Below are 23,614 nucleotides of genomic sequence, written 5' to 3'. Positions count from 1 at the left end.
ATACCACTTCTTACACACTAGGATGGTTACAATAAGAAAAATGGAAATATTTGTACACTGCTAATGGGAATGGAAATGGAACAGCTGCTGAGGAAAGCAGTTTGGTGATTCCTTAGAAAGTTAAATGTAGAATTATGGAGCAACTCTACATCCAGGCTTATATCCAAAACAATGGAAAACAGGTACTCAAGTACATATACACACATATTCATATTCACAATAGTATTATTCACAATAGCTAAAAGATGGGAGCAACCCATATGTTCATAAACGAATGAATGAATAAGCGAATTGTGGCATGCACATACAGTGGAGTATTCAGTCATGAAGAAAAGTGAAGTACTGAGACATGCTACAACACAGATAAATCTCAAAAATGTGCTAATTGAAAGGATCCAGGAATAAAGGTTGTATGTTATATGATCCACTCAGATGAAATATTCAAAATAGAGACAGAATGCAGATTGGTGCTTGGCAGCAGAAGTAGGGAGGGGAATAGGGATCAACTGCTTAAGGGATATGGGACTGTCTTATAAAAAGATTTCAATAGCTTTGAGGATACAAGTGTTTTTGTTGTTGTTGTTGTTGTTGTTGTTGTTGCTACATGGATGAATTATATAGTGGTAAATTCTGAGATTTTAGTGCACCTGTTACTCAAATAGTGTACATTGCACCTTAAGGCTTCCTTTTAAGGTGATGAAAATGTTTTAAAACTAGATAGAGGTGGTGGTTGCATATCATTCTGAATGTACTATATGCCACAGAATTGTTTATTTTTAAATGGCTAAGTTTATGTTTTGTGAATTTCACCTCAATTAAAATTTAAAAAGCCAATACAATTTTCACATCTAAAAAATTAAGAGTAACTTCTTTTATATTAAATATCCAGTGAGTATTCAAATTTCCCTGCCTTTTTTCTTAAAAAAAGAAAACAAAAAACCAGATTGCTTTAACTGGTATCCAAATAAGATGCATATATTCTGAATGGTTGATGTGTGTGTGTGTGTGTGTGTGTGTGTGTGTGTGTGTATACATTTGTCTCTCTTAACCTACAAAAATATCTTCCTTGCTTTTTCTTTTCCAATTTTTTTAAATAGAAGAAACTGAGTCAAATGTCTTGCATTGGACAAATGTCTTTTAGATTATTATTTTTTTTTTTTGAGACAGGGTCTCACTCTGCTGCCCAAGCTGGACTGCAGTGGCTCAATCATGGTCATTGCAGCCTCAAATTCCTGGGTTCAAACCATCCTCCTGCCTCAGCTTCCTGAGTAACTGGGTCTACAGGTATGTGCCACCATGCCTGACCATAGAGTCTTTTAATTTTTTTCCCTGTATCTGTGTGGTGTTGTTTGACATAATCCTTTATTTCTTGCATTTTCTGTAATTTGACAATTAGATATGGAAGCTTGACAAGAGTCTGCATTTTGTTCTTTTGAAGAGAAATTCTACTTCCTAAGCACCAACTGTCTCTCTACGATGACATGAACAGACATGGATGATCATTGACTAGATCCATTCATTCATTAGCTGTGTACAAAATGGTGATATTCTACCATTCCCTCTGCTTTTATTAGCTGGGATCCTCCCATACAAAGCAGCATCTCCTATTTAACTGTTTGATTATGCAGAGGGACAGTTTACATGGAAAGAGCAGAATAAATGCTTGCTTCTTCCCTCTTTAAAAGGATAATAGATTTGAAAATAATGAGCTGGGTCTCTAGAATCTTCCAAAAGATTCATCTTTTAGCATCATTTGTAAACTCATGGATCTGAGCCCAGTTGTTATTTTTCAATTCTTTGTAGTTACCATCTTTACGGAGGCTCATGTTGTCCTATTTTTGGACAATAGGAGTCTCTCCAGGCTGTCTTCTGAGTCCTTTTGTCACAGACCTGGTGGCCTTGGTGGTTCCTTTGCTGTCTGGTTCATTTTAGTGGTTAATGGCATTTAAAGGCTGCAATCTGAAAGGGCCTGTTTTAAAAAGAGAACCTTAGTATCATCATCCTATGTAAAAATTGAACAAACATTCCTTAATATATGTATCCCGTTTAAAGTAAATTTCTTCAATGTGATATTTCAAAGCACTTTCATGTAACTTGGTTTTCACACTCTAGTCTCATAATCTAATCTTTAGAATCTATTATGTGAAGCAATAATACTAAAAATATGTGCCACTCACCATGCGAGGGGCTTTACATGGTTAGCTCACTGAATACTTACAATACACCAGAACTAGGGGAATATTACTCCTACCTTGTCTATTCTATAGGCAGGGAAACTGAGGCACAGAAACATGAAATCACTTGCTTATGAATAGAATGATGTAAGTTACCTAACTCTAGGCCACTTTCTTTTTATTCTACAAAACAGGGGGATGACACATATGTGGGAGGCAACTAGGAAATACACATAGGTTTTGAAATCTTTAAAGCATCATGTAAATGTGCGGTACTTGCTGCTGTTTATTATTTTGAGTACTGCTACCATAGTCTACATTTGAACAACTTCTCATAAAATCAAGTAGCTTTGGCACAAATGTAACCGCTCTACCTTTTTAAAAAGTATCATTGTTGCTAGAAATAATACAATTTCACCTTCTACCTTAGAGAAAAACCCAGATTTATTTTTGTCTTTTTTATAGAGGACTTGAAAGTCAAGGAATCTTAGTGGAATCAATTTTTGAGATTTGTCAGAGAGGGTTGCAAACTGTTTATCAAATTCTCATTGATTTCTTCCCCGCAGGAATTGCCGATGACACAAGCAGAATAAAAAGGATTTTCTTTCTGCTTCCTTCTTGCCCTTCTGAACATACACTTTTGAAACAAAAATACAGAAATAAATACATGCATGGATGATCCCCAAGGCTCTGAAGTGGCGATCTACAATTTTCTCTCTTGCTTGACTTGGCCTCACACTTCCATTATTTACTTTATTTCACAAACACTTAACATGCTTTTCTCTTCTGCTCATTTTACAAATGCTAACTCATTTAATTATCTTATAAAACCTCTCAGGTAGATGCTCTTATTAGTCCCATTTTACAGATGATGAAACTGAGGCAAATAGAGGTAAAGTAATTTGCCAAGGTGGTGCGGCTAGCTAGTTGTGGCTCTGGGGTCTGAAATCTGTGTGCCTGCCCACTATGCCACCTTACTTCTTCATCCCTGGGCCTCTTCCAGGGATGCAGAGGTAATGTGGCATAGTGGGCAGGCACACAGATTTTTTTTTTCAAAAGGTAATTTCAAAACCCAAGAATAAACTTGCCTCATTCAATGTTTCCGACCAGATTTAGCAAAACATACCTGTCATATTTTGAATGCTAGGGAACCAGGAATTTGAAATGATATTCTTTACTTTTTCCCTCACCAAGTTTGATCTTGACAAAGGAAACGAAAATTTTATTTGTAGAGGTAAATTCTTTATGAGGACCCTCAGATGCTGTGTTACATGCAACATCTGGCTGAAGAGTCAATTACTCTTCATGTGTTCAGCCAGGTTTCTATGGCAGCAGCCCTCTGAACATCTGTGCTTGATTCTTTAGCTTTTTAAAATATGGCTTTAATAATTATAATAGCATAGCAAATCCTAATCATTATGGTAAACATTTATCCAGTGTTTACTAGGGTCAGTGACAGTGCTAAGATTTCCATGGGTCTAATGTTGCTTTATCCTCAAAATAGCACTATGAGACAGCTTAGTGTAATAAATAAATAAAGCTTAGCTGTATTTTGCAGAAGTGGAAACTGAAGCATAGAGAAGCCAAGTCACTTGCTTAAAGTCACGGAGAGTTGCAGTTCTTGGGTTTGAAACTAGGTCTGTTTGACTCAGATCTGAATTAGTTTTCTAAACTGCCTGTCACATTACAGACTCAAAATTCTCATTCGTTGGGCTTTCACGTGGAAATTCAGTTTAATTTCAGTGTATGTGGTTGCAGAAGCCAGGACAGAAATTCAGCTTAAGATGATTCCTTGGTGCTCTTTCCTTTATTCACTCATGAAAAAAGTGGGGGAAGAAGATATTGTTCCTGCTTGTGGAGTACAAAGAGCTTATCAAGGGAGAGAAATGTGCCGTTATAAGGAGATTAAGAAAAACCCAGACAAAGCTAACACATTGGTGACTGACTGGAGAGCCCACTGGCTCTCTAGCTTAGCTTAGGATTCGGTGAAAGCTTCCTGGAGGAAGTGGCTTAAAATTCAGGGAGGGCTTCCTGGAGGAAGTGGCTTAAAATTCAGGGAAGGCTTCCTGGAGGATGTGGCATTTAGGTTGGGACAAAAAGGGACACACCAGAGCTTAGTGGGAAAAACTGGAGTTAGGACAAGGGACATTCTGGGAACAGGAAAATTACTTACCCCCAAAATGAGATTACTATGAAACACAGGGAAATATAAGAAATGTAGTCCAATCTGGATTTGAGATGGGGTAGGAGCAGCCACAGCTGAAGCTAGAGAATTAAAGACTAGATTATTCTGGGGCTTTATATGCAATGGGAGAGTTTATACAACACTGGATTTCTGGTGGGTGGGGGAAGCTCTTGAGAGCTATCAGCTACAGATGTCAGCCTTTTCCAACCCGCTTATGAGAAGCTATGGTCTGATGGTGGGACAGGCCATTTGTTAAGGAGGTCACCCTGAGAAAGTCAGAATGCTTGATGATGGTAGTGATAGTACCTGCTATATTGAAAATGACTTCTAAATTTCCTTAGGTTGCTCAAAAGGCAGCTGATGTCCCAAGGCAGAGAACTATCAGCAATGCCTTTCTAAAGACACTTCACCAGAAAATAAGGTTACTGCCCTCCCACATAAGAACAGTGCCTGGGACATTGAGTAAAGATGAGGAAATTGGGTGGGTATCTTGGGAAAAATGCAAACTGTAATAGCCATTTCTATCAGGCTTATTTTTCTGCTGTGAAGACAAACTGTTTACTTGTTGGAAATATTGTGCTTTTATAGAATTGAAGATTTTGGGCTTTGGACTCAGACAAGTCCTAATTCCAACCTGGGCTTCATTATCTATTTACTGAGGAACTCAGGGCCAGTGACAACCCTCTCTGTGTCCAGGGTTCAGAGGGTCTAAAATGGGGACATACCTGTCCCTTAGGGTGTTTGGGTTCATTAAGTGAGAGAATGTGCATAAAATACTTACCACGATGCCTGGCACTTGACACTTAGTCAGTGATGGTGAGCCTGAGAACTTCCATTACTCTTTAGGCAGTTACTATACCTGATATTCATATCATGGAAAGAGCAATTCAGGAAACCTGAATTTCCATTTCCTTCTATTGTTGTAAGCATATCACAGATACCATTTTGTGTTAAGATTTTTTATTTTTCACTTAACATTTCAGTATAAGAACATTCTATTAATCTGCTGCCATAGCAATGTATCACAGGCTGGGTGGCTTAAAAAACAGAGATGTATTTTTTCACAGTTCTGGAGACTGGAAAGACCAAAATCCAATTTCTGGTGAGGCAGGCCATGTGAAAGCTCTTCCTGGCTTTCAGATGGCTGCCTGTCTGCTGTGTCCTTACATGGAGAGAGAAAAAGAGAGTACAAGCTGTCCAGTGTCTCTTCTTATAAGATCACGAATCTTATGGAATCAAGGCTCCACTCCATGGACTCATGTAAGCTTAATTACTTCCCTACTCCAAATATAGTCACAATGAGAGTTAAGACTTCCACATGTGAATTTTGGGGTACATAAATCACTCTATAACAAGCATATTCACTGTAGTTGTTATTTTAATACCCCATCAACTGTCTGTCATAATTTACTTTTGTCCTATTTTTGGACATTTAGGTTATTTTCCAGATTTTTAAAGAACATAATGCTAGAATGCACATTTTCATGTATTTAACTGTTTGCTTTTTTCATTTCAATGACTTTGGCTAATTCTATCATGCTGACTAATGTGAACATTTTTACAGTTCCTAAGACATATCATCACTTGCCGTCCCAGAAGCTCTTATTTATTCACCTGCATGGCATTGAAAGAATGCACCTCCATAATGCCACAGGTTATCATTACCTTTACTTTTTGTTAGTTCATTTACCGAAAATTATTACTCATTTTATTTATTTATTTGTTTATTGAGATGGAGTCTCGCTCTGTTGCCCAGGCTGGAGTGCAGTGGCATGATCTCAGCTCACTGCAACCTCTGCCTCCCAGGCTCAAGTGATTCTTCTGCCTCAGACTGCCGAGTAGCTGGGATTACAGGCACCTGTCATCATGCCCAGCTAATTTTTGTATTTTTAGTAGAGATGGGGTTTCACCATGTTGGCCAGGCTGATCTCAAACTCCTGATATCAGGTGATCTGCCTGCCTCAGCCTCCCAAAGTGCTGGGATTACAGGCGTGAGCCATCGGGCCCAATCATCACTCATTTTATTCCATTTCCTCCACAATGAGTAAAATCAAAACTTTTCAGTCTGCTTCTTAACAAGTAAAAACATCTTCATCAATATTAAATATTATCCTTATTTTTAATTTTTGCTACTATATAGGTATACTGTTATTTCTTATCTATGTTTATTTTTTTTTCTATAACTGGCAAGATTAACCCAATAGACAAATACAGGGTGATAATGGGCTTAGTAACCATTGAAGCAACATTTGCTATTCATTTTTTAAGGCTATATGTTCATATTTCAGAGAAATGATATCTTGTCAGAGGAGATTAAACAAACAAACAAACAAAAAAAAGATGTGAACTCCTGCCCGTGACAGGGATGTTTGGATGAGCCCTTCGTGGCTTGACAGGTGAAGGTTGTCCATAATAGTCTGCTCTTTTTTCTGTTTCCCCCTTCCTCCTCTCCACAGCTCTAGTATTGGCATCTTTTAGTACCCAGTGACTTTCCATGCTGTGCCATGGCTGCTGAGCGCAGCTCTCTCAGGGATGCCCTGCACTTGGCATCACTTCATACCACAAATACTCTTCTCTCCTCATTAAGCAGATTTACTCGGGAATAGCATCTCAGTTAGCAATTAATAAAAACACTTCAAGCTCCATCTATTAAGATGTGCATGACAAATAATGGCATATGCATTTAAAGACAGGCGAATCTGAAAGAGTGGATTTGTGATGGTGAAATTTCAGACAGAGGGGAAGAATTGGGACGCAGAGGTGAACCAACCTTGAAGTAGTACTCAGGAAGTACTCACAAGCTCATTATTCAACAGCTGGCAATTCTCTCTCTCTTTCTCCTTCTCTTTTAAACATTTTTATTTGCAAATAATTTCAAACTTACAGAAAAGTAAGCATATGCTTAATCTATTGTTAACATTTTATCCCGTCTGTTCTTTCTCTCTTGGCACACACACGTGCACACACACAACTTATTTCTCTGAGACATATAAAGAAGTCGCATACATCGTAGTCTTTCATCCCCAAATACTATGAGTTTCCTGGGGATAAAGATATTCTCTCACATAATCACAGTAGGGTTATCAACAGCCTAAATTCAAAATTGATGCAACTCCTTTTATCTGATCTACGATTTACATTCCAATTTTGTCAGTTGACTGCGAAACATGCTTTACAGCATTTTCTCCTTTTGTACAGTTTCCAGTCTGTGATCAGGCTTTGCATTTAGTAGTCATGTCTCATTAATCTCCTCTAGTATGGAACATTTCCATCATTCCCACTCTTGACATCAGCCTCTCTGAAAAAAGAGGGCATCAGACATATGTGGTTTCAATCCTGGCTTTATGACCTCAGAGCTGAACAACCACAGGCAAGCTACTTCACCTCCCTGAACCTCAGTCTTCCCATCTGCTAGATGGGAATAGGAATATAACGAAATGCAGTGAGAAGTCAATGACTTCTCAGAGTCCAAAGGCACCAAACAAGGTGCCTGGAACCTAGTAAGTAATCACCACATTTGATTCATGTAACAAATGTAATTCGTTCTGGTTCTGTCACTTACTTGCTGTATAACCTTGTGAAAGTTGCTTTGCCTCTCAGAGACCCAATGTCCTCAGTTGTGTAAGTGGGCTTTTAATACCTTCTTCCTGGGGTTGAAGGAGGTAACCTAGGTAAGGCATCCAGCTCAATGCTGGCGCATGGAATTGTGCAGTCAATGCTCGTTTCATTTCCTCTTGCAAATACTGACTAGCTTCTCAGCAATAAGGCCTCCATTTCCCTTATCAGTGTCCCTTTCATATAGAATCTTCAAAAGGGAAATATGCACTTTGTGGACATTAACTCCAGGAGCAAAATCCTTACAAGAGGTGCTATCCTTTGAGAAGTTCTGCCCATCCAAAGATGATAGCTCTTTAAAGAGAAAACTGGGAACTTCGCCCTCCCTGTAGATGTTTTTACCAAGTGCATTTTGGAATAATCTTTTCTCTGTTGGTCAAACAAACTGCCCTTGTAGGTGTGGTGGGTGCGGTGGAGGTTTGGGGAGTTGGGTGTTGGTGTGCCTAGCATGGCCGTGATTCATTGTTGATTGAAATTAGACTCTGGCATCCACGTGACCTTTGTGTCATCATGGAAACTCTGATGAGAGTGACTACCCAAAACAGAGCTCTCCAGGGCTCAGCACCCTCCTGCCTGGAATGTGTCCCAAGGTCTTTCCAGGGCCAGGCAGGCCTCTGCTCAGTGTCACCTCTCCAAGGAAGCCTTCCCTGGGCTCTGCATCTAATGTCGACCTCTCTGTTTTAATGTCTTCTTAGCACTCTCTGGCCTGGCCTATCTGTTTATCTGATTCTTTTCTGTTTCCTTCACTATCTGTAAGCCTCAGTTAGATTAGGGAAGATGCCTGTGTTACTCTCCACTGAACCCACAGCCTAGGTCATGGTGATCATCAATTTCATTGGTCACCAATATCCGTTGCTTCAATAAATGCGTCCTCTTCACCCTGTGATAATGAAGCCCAGTGAAGGCCTTGAGCCCTATCATGACTTGGAGCATGCATTGTGAGAGCTCAAGAGTGTCTGGGAAGGATGCGTTAGGACTGAGTTACAGGGGTCATGACATTTGATCCCTGAAGCAAGAAAACAGCTTCCACTCTAAGATAGGGTTTCCTTTTTCCTTCTTTGATTGCAGCTGGTTGTCATGATCCAATCCATCCTGGGTACAGAAACCCTGGGGATTGCCAAAGGCTCCTTTCTGAACTATCTTTTCAAACATACAGGACATTCCCTATCCAATCGAGCTGCAGGGAAAAAAAAATAGAAATTTGTGGATGCAAAATGAGATTACTAATGTAGTTGCTGAAATCTATAAAACTCACCCAGTGATAGGCAGTGTGGTTGTCTGTAAAGGGGATAACCATGATACCCTCAAGCTCTCCTTTGTACCCCGGGAGTCAGGTGTTCGAATCCAGTCAAGCCATATACATCTGTGTGACTTGGGCAGATGCTTTTCCTCTTTTAAGGATCAGTTTCCTCATCTGTAAAGTAGAAGTGATAAAACCTATCAAACTGTCAAGATGTCCCCATGACAGAGCACCCAGCATGGGTCACATAAGGGCTTCCCTGATGTAAGCTTAAGCAGGACAGGATGGGGCTCAGGACCGAGGCCTCTGGAACCACCCTCCAGGTGGCTAGGCGACCATGGATAATGCACTTCACCCCTCTCAAGCCTCGGTTTTCTCACTTGTAAATGGGCTATAATAATACCCAGGGTATATTTCCTAGGGCTATTGGGAGAACTAGTTAGAATATATTTTTCACATAAAATGTCATTCAGGTAATTATGGCTGTTTAAAGCTTTATAAACTTAGATTTTGCCCTCCTAGACAGAAATGAAACAATTGCTGTGACTGGGTCTGATTCATACCCAAATCCCTACACAAAACAACAGGATATATTGAGCATTTGGGGGAGTTGAGGGATATCTCCAAGAGAAAAGATGGAGTTGTCACCTTCCACATGCTCTGCTGCATCTTCTATTTAAGTTTTCCCTTTGCCCAAAGCAACATGGACCATCCATTTATTCAGCCTCCACCACAACTCTCTTTAGTTTCTCAAGAAGCCAAGTCAGCAACTGCTCGAACACCTCATCCCAAGATGTGCTGATGGAGTATGATCTGCCTCAGAGGGCCTCCCCTTCTATTAAGCCTATATTGTCTGGTTTGTTTGTTAACAGGGCTCAGTAGGTGCCATGTGGCTCAGAGAGGTGGCTGGAAGTGACCTTCCGTGACTCAGTTCCACAGGTTTGTTTGCAAGAACACAGACACATGAGTGGCCACTGACAATATGTATTCCAACATCATATACGGGGCATATTTTGCTCAGAAACATGCCCTGTTAGTTGTTGAAACCCTTTTTGCATTCCATGAAACAAATGACACTATGGTGTATTTTCTTTTGGGGGGCAGTAAACAAGTCTTTTATGTTGACAATGATAATATTATATTCTACAATCTATTTGCATTTCTCTATTCTGTGGATTTTATTGCTTAGTATAAATCCCCAGGCCGAGGTGTATTAAGCTTCACTCAGAGAGAAACAACACATTTTATCATAGGGCCGGACAGCTACATGTGCAAGATGCTACCTCCAGGGATTGATTTTGGCCAGATGTGCAGGAGAGATGCATAGAGAGGAGGAAATGCATACATGTGTGCAGATTTTGGCATGTGCACAAGGAGCCTCGAGGATTTTCTTTGGATCTACAGTCAAAATGGATTTCCAAGAGGAAGCTGTGTGAATACACACCTCTTCCCTGTGCTGGTGGAGATGGTCTCATCTCCGCCAGCCAGGTTTTCAGGAAAGTGATCAGCACTTGCTTCAGCTCTGGCTAGAGCTCTTTGGCCAATGTGATGGGCAGAAAACTAGAAGGAGGACAGAAAAACACCTCGGAGGCTTGAAGAGTCAAGTCTCTCACCACCTTGCTGTAGGTTTTCTGAATACTTCTGAGCATAGGAACATTTTTTCTTAAAAGACAAGTCAGGAGCTGCTAAGATAAACCGTAGCAGTAAGCTCGAGCCAGGGTTAATGTTTACCATTGATTGGCCACCAAGTGCTTGCTATGTGCCATGCATTGTGCTAAGCACCATCTCATTTAATATTCACAACAGTCCTGTGAGGTAGGTGCTACTGTTATCTCCATTTTACAGATGGGGAAACTGGGGCACAAGTTTCACAGCTGGTAACTTGTGGAATAGGAATTCAACCACTGGAGAGTCTGGGTGTCGTTTTTTGTGGGAGAAGAAAATAGGCTGTCTAAATTTGCCTTGGGAAACCATCATGGTGGTCACAAAACCACTTCTACGGCTTGCCTTGACGTAGCAGGAATGAACATTTAAAGAAAGAATGAGTGTGTTGTGGTTACAATGGGATGATGATGTCTGATGAGTTGTTTGGGGTCAGTGTCTGTAACGCCTTTCTATTTCAGTCAAGGCTATCATCTTTTCCTCTCTTTTAGTGACGTTTCCTATATGTAGAAAGTGGGAGTATATTGGGTGTCTCAGAGTTTTTGGCTAACTGAAGGGTCTGGTGATAACTTTACCCCAAAATCCTTGGGAGAAAAATAGGGAGTCCCTGCTTCAGCTCTGCTCAGAAGAACACCACACGCGCGCTGGTTTCTGTGTCACTAGACTGGTTAGGTTAACCAAATGGGTCTTCTAAATACCCAACTTTTAATAGATAACTTCTGTGGCTTGGATTATTAAAGTCACAAAATGCTTATTTAATCGTGTTTCAAGTCCATTTATCTTTTTTGAGTCTAAGGAAGACTCACTCAGTCAGAAGGGGTAGAGGGAAGAGGATTAATACATGATTTTCTCTTTTTCCCCTTTTTCTTTTAACTTAGCCTGAGACTTATTTGAATGCCTGTTTCATATCGAGCTTTTAAGTATAACATTTGTGAGTGAAATTGCCTCTTTTATTTTCAAGGTAATTGAATTCCAGTTTTCACTTTCCATTTCCCTCTAGAAAAGTCAAAACGTTTTCAGAGCTTGGCTTCTTAGTGGGTGATTTTCTAGGGTAGGAACTTCAGAATCATAAGACATTCTAGTGTGGCAATGGCATTCAGGACCTGGACGGCCACGAACCTTCTCGGCAGATGAATAGCCTCCACCAGCAGTCTTGGAGAACATGTTGATTTCACTGTGTTTTTATTTGAAACACTGATGGAATGCCCATACCTTGTCCTTGGGCCAGGGCTGGGGTTAGGAGAGCTGAATTTCTGCCCAGAATCTTGTCATCTGTGGGGCAGTTGAGGGCTGTTATTACTCAGAGGCAAAAAGACCTGGAACCCTGTGCTAAACTGGTTTAGATTCATGTCCCTGAAAGTGTTGAACAAAGGAGAGTCGATTTTAGGTGGCACCTGGACACGACTTCAAATAACACTGTATCACATAGTGACACAATGATTGTCTTTCCAACTCTTTTTCAGTCTTTCCAATTATCTTAGGGACAAAGTCTCAGTTTGGTGCTGTTGTGTCGAACTATCTCCTCATCTCTGTTTTTTAAAGACAGATCAAGCCTTACTCTTAGGGCTTTAGAAGGCAATAGTTTCTGATTTGGATTTAATAACATTGTTTTTTTCCTTTTTAACATTTTTATGATAACTTTTGCTTTATAGCAGTTTTAAAGGTAAGATAAAATTTTCATTTGAAAACAAGTTGGTTGGAGATGTTTTTCATTTTTATGCAGATGACCCACCTTCACAGCATATGAGCCACTGAAGTCGGGGAAGCAGTAGCTTAGGTAGTCAGGCAGGAAATTCAAGGAGGTTGATTTCTGCCAAAATCAGAGATGATTGCCACTTACTGGAAGGCTGTGTTGGAACAGAGTGGGTGGAGGCATGGGGAACAGAGCTGATTTCCAGTCTTTCCACTGCCCTCACTGCATGTGTGTATCTTGGCCTTCTTTGGTTTTCTCATCTGTGGAATGGGTTCATGAGCAGTTGGAGGAAAGTAGACTAGCTTCATTTTCTAAAATAGGGTGAGTGGTGTGGATGATATTCACCCCAAAGGTGCAGGCTCCCTACTTCTGTTTTTTTATTGCCAGGGCTCCAAGTTTGCCTCTGGGTGGAAGGAGAAGGTGGACTAGAACTCATACGCACTGCATCCTGGTGAAGAAATGCACCCTGAGGCCAGAAAATAGTATAAACCCATCTGGTTTCTGCAGCCCAGCAGCGTGAAGATCAAAGTTGCGTGTGAGTTTTGTGTACTGGCAGAGCCTTTCCTCTTCTCAGGCTGCAAATCTTTGGCAATCGGAGGCAGGCTCTGAATTAAGCTTAATTAAAATTCACTCTTAATTAGGGCCATTACTTAAAATCAATTCTACATAATAAAGCTGTGTAATCATAATTAAGCCCCAGAAATGGGATTAGGAAGCAAAGAATGCAAAAGCCAAAGAGGGGTGAGCCTGGTGCTGGCAGGAGCAGTGGCAGGGACTTCTTGAATTAACAGAATTTTTAAACAACCAAGGCCCTGTGAGGGCTCTGATGAGAACCTCGGTGGCAGTCAGCACAGCAAGCTAATCAGAAAAAGGATTTGAGATGAACAGACCCCGAGAGACAAAGCTCCGTGGTGCGGTGTTACGGGCAGGAGGAAGGAGTGGCATAAAACGGAGGGACCAGATGAATGAATCTCCTCTCCAGGCCCTGTTTCCCCAGCTGTGAAATCAGGGTGGCGGGCAGCTGTTTCCCAAACGAGGATGTCTCTAATGACTGTCTGCAAACTCAGGACCCCTGATGTGGGGCTCTCTTGAGGGATTTCAGAGCAGCAAAGTCAGGATCGATGCCATCTGCTTGTAGCTTGAGAGGGTTCCTATGGAGTTGAGATCAGTAGTTGCTGGCATCATTGCAGTGGTGGTTGTTTATTTTTTAACTAATGAAGGAGGGGGTATAAGTAATATTTGCTAATCTCTTGCTTCCACACTGATGAGCACATAAAAGTTAAGAGCTTGGTTTTGGAATAAGACAATCGATTTCGAATTTCGGATGTGCCAATTATTGGCCAAGTGGTCGAGGGCAACATTTACTTCACTTTTCAGTTTATTCAACTGTTGTATGAGAATTATAATCATAGTAGATACCTTGAAGGTTGTTCTGAGAATCATGCATATGCTTATAGCACAGTGCCTGGCAAATAACAACTAATTTTATACTGTTTCCATGTATTTATGGTGTTGATTATATTTACATTTTGAATTTACTGCGCATCAAGCACTGTTCTGTTTTATATGTATGAGCTAATTTTATTTTCACAATCACTTTCTGAATAAGCATTATTATTTTCTCTGGTTTCTAGATAAGGAATCTGAGGCTCAGAGAGGTTAAGTATCTTGCCTATGGGCACACAGAAAGTAAGTAGCAAATAATAAGAGCCATACAAATTGTAGTTATTATTATGAGGATACTGTCTGTCTATCTGTATGTGTTTGGAAGCTACAGCAAAGCCCCAGGGGAGGTCACTTACCTGTCGTCATCTCCCAGAACCCAAGCCTGGGTTCTAATACTGCCAGAGTAAGGCGAGGCATTTGAGTTCAGAGCAAAAAGGGCTGCCAGGTATGGATTCTAGTGTGGAATTGGAGCCCAGAGGGAAAGCCAGAGAGAGCTTCTCCCCACATCTGTTTTTCTTTAATTAATTATTTTATTTTAAAGATGGAGTCTCTCTATGTTGGCCAGGCTGAACTCAAGCTCCTGGGCTCAAGGGATCCTCTCGCCTCATTCTCCTGAGTAGCTGCAATTGCAGGCATGCACCACCGTGCCCAGCTCTGTATCTGTTTTGATGTAGTGTTTTAGTTCAGTTCACACCTCTCAGCCACACATATGAGTGCTACCTGTGTGCCTGAATCTGAGTTTGCCTGGACATACACTATCTTATTTAGTTTTTACCACAGCCTCACAAATCAGGAAATGTTTCTCCCATTTTACAGATGAGGAAACCGAGGCTCAGAAAAGCAAAACTCATTGACAAATGTAAAATATATCCTTTAACCTCAAATTGGCACTGGGCTGGAAATTGGATTTTCAATCCATGTCATCAAACACCATGCAGTTCCAGAAAAGCTGCTCAGACTGGGGTACCTCCCAGACTCTGCCTCTGCTCACACCTAAGTCAGCAAAAAGGACCTTTCTTTTTTTGTTTGTTTGTTTTTGAGATAGAGTCTTGCTCTCATCGTCCAGGCTGCTGGAGTGCAGTGGTGTGATCTCGGCTCACTGCAAATGCTGCCTCCTGGGTTTAAGCAATTCTCTTGTCTCAGCCTCCTGAGCAGCTGGAATTACAGGTGTGCACTGCCATGCTCAGCTAATTTTCTGTATTTTTAGTAGGGACAGGGTTTCGCCATGTTGGCCAAGCTGGTCTTGAACTCCTGACCTCAGGTGATCCACCCGTCTCTGCCTCCCAAAGAGCTGGGATTATAGGCGTGAGCCATCGCACCCAGCCAGAACCTCTCTACAACTAGATTTAGAACCAAATATGCCTTGGTGCTAGAGATGTCCTGCAGTTCACATTTCCCAGACGGCCTGAGGCCTATGCAGTGATTCCCCTCAGTGGTATCCATTCTGCTTATATGCCTCCAGTGAGGAGTACATCACCACTAACTTCTCACTTTCTTTGACAGAATAGTGCCAGAGAGAAATTTATCCTGGAACTAACATTCATGAAGGCCTTCCAGTTCAGACTCAATACCATTGCCAAGTCAGTGTTTGGGTGAGTATGTGTTGTGTTAATTTGTTAAATGCAAAAATTTCAATTTCAATTTCAATCATGATTTTTTCAAATCCATGGTAGAATTTCCTCATTGGTTAACAAGTCAAGAACATTAATTGGAAAAGAAAATGGGATGAGATCTGGTCCATTGTCCATGCCTAAAGCCCCTGAGAGTTAGCAAAGACATTCCTCGTTGAGCCCAGATTTGTACGTTTGTGACATTTCTGCTCCCTGGCAAGGGTCCAGAGAGGGCTGGCTCAGGGAAGGCATATGGTGCCACTGCCACCCTTGACCTGGCTGTGTGGGAATGAAGGGAAGTCTTGCTATGATAAGGAAGAGTACACGATTACTGCCCAGTGCCAACCTGATGCCACCCAGGGCCCTCCTGTGGCTGAAGGGAGGGTAAATGGTGGAGGGTAGGGGACCTGGTGGCCAACTCAAGTTTCCTAGGATCCCAGAGGGTCAGCTCTGTAAGCAAGTGGTGACCACTTCCTTGTGCCTGCACCAGGTACCCTGCCACACAACTCCGGGGGGCACCATTTCATGGTATTTTATGTCAATGTCTCCCTGTGGAGTTGTGCTACACAGAGCCCCTGAGGCAAGCCCAGCTCCAGAGAGCTGAACCCCACATGGAAATACTGGGCCCCAGTACTCACAGACCCTGACTCCTGACCTGAGGAGGCTGCCGTCCCTCTCCCTGCACAACCTCTTTGTCCTTCAGCACAAGAGCATTTGCCTCTATTTACACTAAATAGAGTCAGCTCCACTTGCTGGTTCCTGTATTTTGGGCAAGCCGAGCTAGAGGCCCCCGAAGCCAGTCCGAGCAGGCAGCCGTGTGTCCTGGTGGTGGTCATGCGGGTGGCTCTCCTGGCCAGGTCCTCCTCCAACAACGTTTACTAAACACCTTATCTCCCTGAAAACATATGAGCTAATGTTTATGAAAGATCACCCTATCCCTTCCACCAGGTAGTGGGGGTGCCGGAGTATACTCCCTTACCTTCTTTGCTTCTCTTTGCCCTCTTCTGTTCCCCTCATTTTGGTAGAAAACTACGGTGGGTCTTCCCTCACTGCAGGCCTGAGTGGAGAGCAGACCTTGCATGGGACTTTCCATCAGCTCCATGTCTTCACTTTCCAGGGCACATTCGCCGCCCCCTGGGAGTGTGGTCAGCCTCATTGTACACAGAGGGAACCAGGCTGAGAGCAGCAGAGCCTCTTGGCCAAAATTACAAAGTGGGTTGGTGACTGGGCTGGGGACCAGGTTCCTGACTCCTAAAACCTCCTCTGAACTGCTGTATTCGTGATAACCATTCATTTAAACATTCCTGATTTTTCTACAGATAGATGGCTGGGTGGATCAATAGCTAGTTATATACATAAAAAGAAAAAAAGAGCTGAGCAAATGAATTGGTGGATAGAGATGATTGTGTGGATAGATAGAGAGGTGACTGCAGACAATTCTGGAAGAAAACAGGAGAAACTGTGGACAACAGCTGCCTCTAGGAAGGAAATAAGGCATCTGGGGAAGAGAGAGAGAGAGAGAGAGAGAGAGAGAGAGAGAGAGAGAGAGAGAGAGAGAGAGATGACTTTTTTCTTTTTTGCTCTCTCTAAACTGTTGGGATGTTTTTTATGTGCATAAATTAGTTTTAAAAAATCTCTTTTTTCTATTTTTTGCACTCTATTCTTGTGTGTCCACCTACAAGAGAAATAAGAAGCCAACACACTAGAAAAGTTGCAGGAGATTCCTAGGGGAACCCACAAAGTTAACTCCATGCCAGAAACCTGCTCCTCCAGATGAATCCAGTGCATTGGATGGGCTCAGAGGCACAGGGGGTACAGACCTCTACCGAAAAGAACAATAGTGGAAGACCGAAGAAACCCAGATTTTGAAGTCTGAGAGCCACGTGGGGCTGCCCCAGTTACCTCTACCCCTGGTCAGTGACCAGAGTATCCTTTAGCAGGGGCAGCAGGGATGTTTATTTCACTGGTATGTATAAAGTAACTGACTGAAAACAACCTGCATGCCCAGCAGCTTGGAACTGGTTAAATGATTTTTGATTCGGCCACACAGTGGAATATCATGCAGCCATTAAGAATAAATCAAAAGTCCTACACTTCCCATATTCAACGTCAGATTTTAAAATAACTGAACAAACACCTTCACAATTAGGCTTCCTCAGGTTGAAACGTGAAGTCAAGTCAACGTGTGTCAGAACATTAACAACAGCTAACTGTTGGTTGTGATGTTCTGAGTAATTTCTGAGTAACTTATATTATTTTTCAGGTTTTTTTCCACTCCTGATGTGCAAATATACACATTTGTAAAGAGCAATAACATAAATCTCTGCATAGGCAGACTGGAAGGAAATCAGACAAAACCATACCTTTGGGTAGTAGAATTATAAATCATTTTCTTCTTCTTTAAGTTTCTGAATTTTCTGCATTTGATATGTTTACCTTTATAAAGCATCCATCATATTTAAGATGATTTGTCTAAAAGACAAGTAGACAGGGAAAGAGGGGTCTGCTGTTGCAAAACCAAAGCTGCAGGTTTTCCAAAGCACCCTTATGTCAGTTCAATTGATAGTTCATGAACCTCTAATGTGCAAATCACTTTCCACTGGGGGGGTGAGAAATACAGAGATGAAGGAGATTGCAAACACTTTAATCAAAGAAATCACAGTCCAGTTAGGAAGATAAGATTCTGCATTATATAAATTACAAGGTCTTATCCAAGAGGTTAGTCTGTCAAGAGTAATAGCAATAATTACCCAACAATATGTCAGAGTGTCTAGGAGTTCCAGCTTCAAACCACTTCATCTTCATTCTTAAACTCATCTCAATTTCTTAACCATATGGGGCCCGAGCCTCAGTTACCTCTTCTATCAATGTAAACTGCCTCTTGGGGTACCTTTCGTGAAGATTAAATGAAGCTTGAGCATAAAGGGGCTGAGCTAGGTGCTTTGGAAATAGTCCTACCTCAGCATGAGAGACATTACCATCATTATGGCTGATTATGGCTGTGGTGTTTGTGGTCACCTATCTGCAAGTCATGCTTTCACAAATATGGCAGAGCTGGGATTTGAACCCGCATTGATCTAATTCCAAAACCAATGATTCTACCCCAACCAGACACTGCATTTACTTTCTATGCCTAATTGAAATTTGTTCTAAACCTCACCCTAAGATCTTGCCAGAAAGAAAAGCTAATTTTTCATTAAAAGATCAAAGGAGAAATGAATCTGTTTTTAAGGACATAAGAGGAAGAAGGAAATATCCCTTCATGAAGGATTTTGCAACTTTGTCCATACTTCTACAGCGTGTAAAAGTAAAAATCCTATAGTTTCCACATTCAACGTTCAATTTAAAACAACTGAACAAACACCTTTACAATTAGGCTTCCTCAGGCTGGAATGAGAAGTCAAGCCAACACATACCTTTTGCTGCAGAAGATTTCTGCACTGTGAATGTGAGAGGATTTGCCTCCTTAACCAAAGGGTGCTGGTGTGTCCTGGCTGGAGGGTAGAAAGTCATGAACAGAAAACAAAGTGCAGAGAAGGGGCAGCGTTTGGGGAAGAGCCCCAAGGATCTCAGTATGAAAACCAAGAGGTGTGCACCAACTTGCACATTATTTGGGCTACAAGTCTGGGGAAACTGGTTCAAAACCAATGAAGGCCCAAAAGCACAGGGAAAATTCTGTTTATAGGCTTCCATATCATTCAGAAATGTACCTCCTTGAAAAGAGTTAGTATGTTTTTTCTTTCATAAAAATTTCAGTAGGTGTTTGGGGAACAGGTGGTGCTTGGTTACATGAATAAGTTCTTTAGCGGTGATTTCTGAGATTCTAGTGCACTCATCAGCCGAGCAGTGTACACTGTAGTAGTCTTTTACCTTTCACCTGCCTCCCACTTAGAAGAATGGTCTCCAATGCCATCCAGGTTGCTGAGAATGCCATTATTATATTCCTTTTTATGGCAGAGTTGTATTCCATGGTGTGTGTGTGTGTGTGTGTGTGTGTGTGTGTGTGTGTGTGTATAGCAATTTCTTTATCCACTCGCTGATTGATGGGCATATGGCCTGGTTCCATACTTTAGCAATTGTGAATTGTGTTGCTATAAATATATGTGTACAAGTATCGTTTTTGTATAATGATATATTTTCCTCTGAGTGAATACCTGGTAGCGGGACTGCTGGATCAAATGGTAATTTGACTTTTAGTTCTTTAAGAAATCTCCGCACTGTTTCCCATAGTGGCTGTGCTAATTTACATTCCCACCGGCAGTGCAAAAGTGTTTCCCCCAATCCCTCTGGTCGTCTTTTTAAGGGATCTACCTAAACTCAACTATAACCCATCACATCCCATCTCATCCTGCCTCAAACTAGAAAATAGGAGTGCAGATAGGAAAACAGTACAGATAAGAGTGCTGGAAGGGTGTGTTTGAATTAGAAGGAACACAGGTAAATGGATCGGGTCACAAGTACAGTACCTGAGACAGGTATGCGGTGTAGCTAACAGAGTGAAGTGGGCAGAAAAGGCTTCCAAAGAAGCAGGTACTTGCGTTGGGTCTTCAAGGCTATGGTGAGTGGTTTCCCAGTGGATCTGAGAAACAAAGGTGACCTTTAGGGAGAGGAAAGAGCCTGCAGTGAGCCCTGAGAATGCACACTGTGTTTTCAGTGAGCTTGGTGGGTTGCGACATCTGGATCCCAACTGCGTGTAGAGGAGACTTGGGACAATAAGGCCACTGTGCAGGTAGGATGGTCCCCAGAGGGTCTTGGCTGACAAGCTGAGGGACATGCTATAAGGGTAAGGGCCAGGGGAAGAGATGGACTCTGATTGGCTCCCTGGCAGTGGGTGCCCTTTGTGCTCAGCAGCTCATGGATAACAGAGGATAACAGGCCCATACCTCCATATTGCCCAACATGTTATCACATCTTCAGTTTGGAGATAATTAAATTAGTCTAAATTTATCATTTACCAGAAGACTTTGGATAAGCACATATTTGGAACCTAAGAGAATTCATCCATTCATTTGCTCATTCAGAACAGTTCTTGTGCAATCACTTCATATGCAGTGCTGCTGAAATTTCTTTGGGGGCTACATAGATTAGCAAGGCTTGATTTTAATCTCTGGAACCTTACAGCCAGAAGGAGGGAGAGGTGAGTACTAACTCCACAGTGTTATCCCAACAACTTTGCTAGTCACTTCCCTTTCCACCACCCCTTCAAACACTTCAGTGGACTTTCATCTCTCAAGAAAAATGCAAACTCTCATCTGGGCCTAAGAAATCTCCATATGGGATACCCCTGCTCACCTCTGGAGAGGCATTGCCTTCCACCCTCCTCCCCTCCTTCTGCTCCATCCTCATTGCCCCTTCTTCCAATGGTCCTGATAGGATCCCCTTCAGCCACAGGCCCTTAGCAAATGCTGCTCCCGAGGCCCAAGTCATCTTTCCTGGTTCATGCCTACTTCAGATTAAAGCTACCCCTTGGGAGAGTGTTACCAATCAGTCTGAACTGACCAAGTCCTTATTATACACTCTCAAACTCCACAAGATGTTCTTCATAGCTCTCATCCCAGTTAAAATTAGTTTGTACTTCTTTACACAATGACTGTATTAATGTCTCTATTCTCCACCGGACTGAGAGTCCATGAGAGCCAGGACTGTGTGCTTTCTAAAAACCAGCTTTAGGCTGGGTGCAGTGGTGACTCATGCCTGTAATCCTAGCACTTTGGGAGGCTGAGGTGGGTGGATGACCTGAGGTCAGGAGTTGAAGACCAGCCTGACCAACTAGATAAAACCCCATCTAAACTAAAAATACAAAAATTAGCCAGGTGTGGTAGCAGGTGGCAGGTTCCAGCTATTTGGGAGGCTGAGACAGGAGAATTGCTTGAACCCAGGAGGTGGGGGTTTCAGTGAGCTGAGATTGCCCCACTGCACTCCAGCCTGAGTAACACAGCAAGACTCTGTCTCGAAAAAATAATCAGCTTGATTGTGGTCAAATTTATGTATAATAAACACACCCATGTTAAGTGTACTTATCAATGAATTTTTAGAACTTTATTAAAAATGTATATATTGGTGTAACTGCCACTACCACAATCAAATACTGAACATTTCTATCACCTGAAGAGGCTTCACAGTGCCTCTTTTCAGTTGTCCCCACCCTCAAGCAACCATGGATCTGCTTTCTGTCCCTGGAGATGTCTTTTCTGCAGCGCTGTATGAATGGAATCATAAAGTAGGCATTCTTTTGTGCCTGGCTTCTATCACTCGACATGGAGTTTTGAGCGTCATCTGCGCTGTGTGCATCAGTAGTCTGCTCTTATTTATTGCTGAATGATACTATTTTCTGAGTGGCTCACGGGGGTTACCTCTGTCTCTGCAGGTAAGCCATCAGCCTCGTGAGGGCAGGGGCCACATTTCTTGATACTCTGACATTTGTTATGAGTCTGACATATAGCTGACCTTTGGGGGTGACATGGTCCACCTTCTCTGACCCGGAGTATGGGAATGACTTTGTCCCCACACTCAACAGTCACTATGACACACACAGCAGCCCTTCCCTCCAAGTCCTACAAGTTAAACCTCTGGGCCCAGCAAGCCCCAGCACATCTGCCTCCCTTCAGAGACATTCTGATGCTTCCAACAGCCACAGAAAGAAGTTCTGGATCAGCCACATGATGTGGGGGAGTCCAGGTGATGTGGAGTTGATCATGGGGAAGTCCCTTCAGCATTGTGAACTTTTATTTCCTTCTTTGTCAAATGTACACACCAATATCTACTTCACAGGATCATTAAGGGGGCACATGTGTGTGAAGGTGCTGTGCAGAGTAGGAAATACAGTGTGGTACACTGATGGTCTATTTGATCACTTAATTTCACCCCCACCTGGATTAACTGCCTGTGTTACCAGGGACATGGCTCATTCTCTCCTGGACCTTCAGTTTCTGTCCCTGTCAGGTGAGGGGTTGAACTAGAGCTCTCTAAGCTGCCTTCCATCCTGGACCCTCTTGGGGATTCTAGGTTGTGGAGCAACAGAGAAGGGGCCTGTCTGGAATTAGAAAAATTGGGGTGATCTTTTTTTAGAACAACTGGCTGCTCTGAAAGTTCTCTTCGTGGGTGAAGGCAGTCAGCCCCCAGTTTTCAGATCAAGCCAGTGTTTTGCATCCATAGGCTTAAATCTGTAGCTATTTACAAGCCCATTAGGGAAACTAATAGAACTCCTTATTTCCAGGTGTGCTGGCTGGTGCGACGAAGCATGTCCTTTGCTGGGAACTGGAGTTTTAATGGGGATAAATATGTCCCAAGTCATTGGCGGAGCAGGAACAGCATTTCATTTTGGAAGCCAGTAGTTTAGTTACAACTACCTCTACTTGGGCCTATTCAACAGAAGATCCCTGGGCACCTACTGTGTGTTAGATGCTTTACAAATATTGTCATTCTCAAAAGCTCTATGATAGGGACATTGGGCCACATTTCAAGATGGAGAAATGGGCTCAGCGGCGGATGCCTTCACACATTTCCTCAGTTAGGAAATGGCCAAGTTGGGGCCAGAATACCAGGTCCTTTTCACTGTAATAGGCCCTGGACTAGCACAGTCTGTAAAGATAATTCAGAGATACTTGAGTTCTTTGTGGCCAGTAATAAGAGGCAATAGTTTAATATTTACTAAAGAGGAATTTAAGAATGTCAAGACATCCATAACTTAGCCATCTAATTTAACTCCTTCTTTTTACTGAAGAGCAGATGGAGGTCTAGAGAGGTGATCTGACCTGCCCAGGTGACAGGTGGCTGGCCACAAAGCCAGAACTGTTACTTACGCAGTGCTCCTGACTCCCAGGTTGGAGTTTTTCACTGCCACAGCACCTGACTGCAAGGGCAGACTCGGGGACTATGGCCAGAACAAGGAGATGGAGAAGTAGGAACAAGGCTAATTCCAAGTCACCTGTCTCTGTATTCAGAGTTCAGAGTAAAGGAGAACTGGGAAACCGTCAGTGGAGACCATTT

General features: G+C 42.2%; 1 protein-coding gene and 1 long non-coding RNA gene across 2 annotated transcripts in view; one reads left to right on the top strand and one right to left on the bottom strand.

Moving 5' to 3' along the window:
- C2H5orf58 (chromosome 2 C5orf58 homolog) overlaps positions 1–16,623 on the bottom strand; it is a 42,847-nt gene extending 26,224 nt beyond the window's left edge. The window contains exon 1 of the transcript XR_013531978.1: positions 16,605–16,623. The gene's annotated coding sequence lies outside the window, so the exon portion shown is untranslated. The remainder of the gene's footprint in view (positions 1–16,604) is intronic.
- On the top strand, positions 13,017–15,596 carry LOC103790990 (uncharacterized). Its single transcript, XR_617354.5, has 3 exons — positions 13,017–13,104; positions 14,204–14,258; positions 15,519–15,596. It is a non-coding gene; the product is annotated as an uncharacterized LOC103790990 (long non-coding RNA).
- Positions 16,624–23,614: the final 6,991 nt, after the last annotated feature.

This window comes from Callithrix jacchus, chromosome 2 (genome assembly GCF_049354715.1).
Source record: "Callithrix jacchus isolate 240 chromosome 2, calJac240_pri, whole genome shotgun sequence".
Taxonomy (NCBI): domain Eukaryota; kingdom Metazoa; phylum Chordata; class Mammalia; order Primates; family Cebidae; genus Callithrix; species Callithrix jacchus.
The sequence above is the reverse complement of the archived record's forward strand: the minus strand, read 5'-3'. Positions and strand labels throughout refer to the sequence as shown.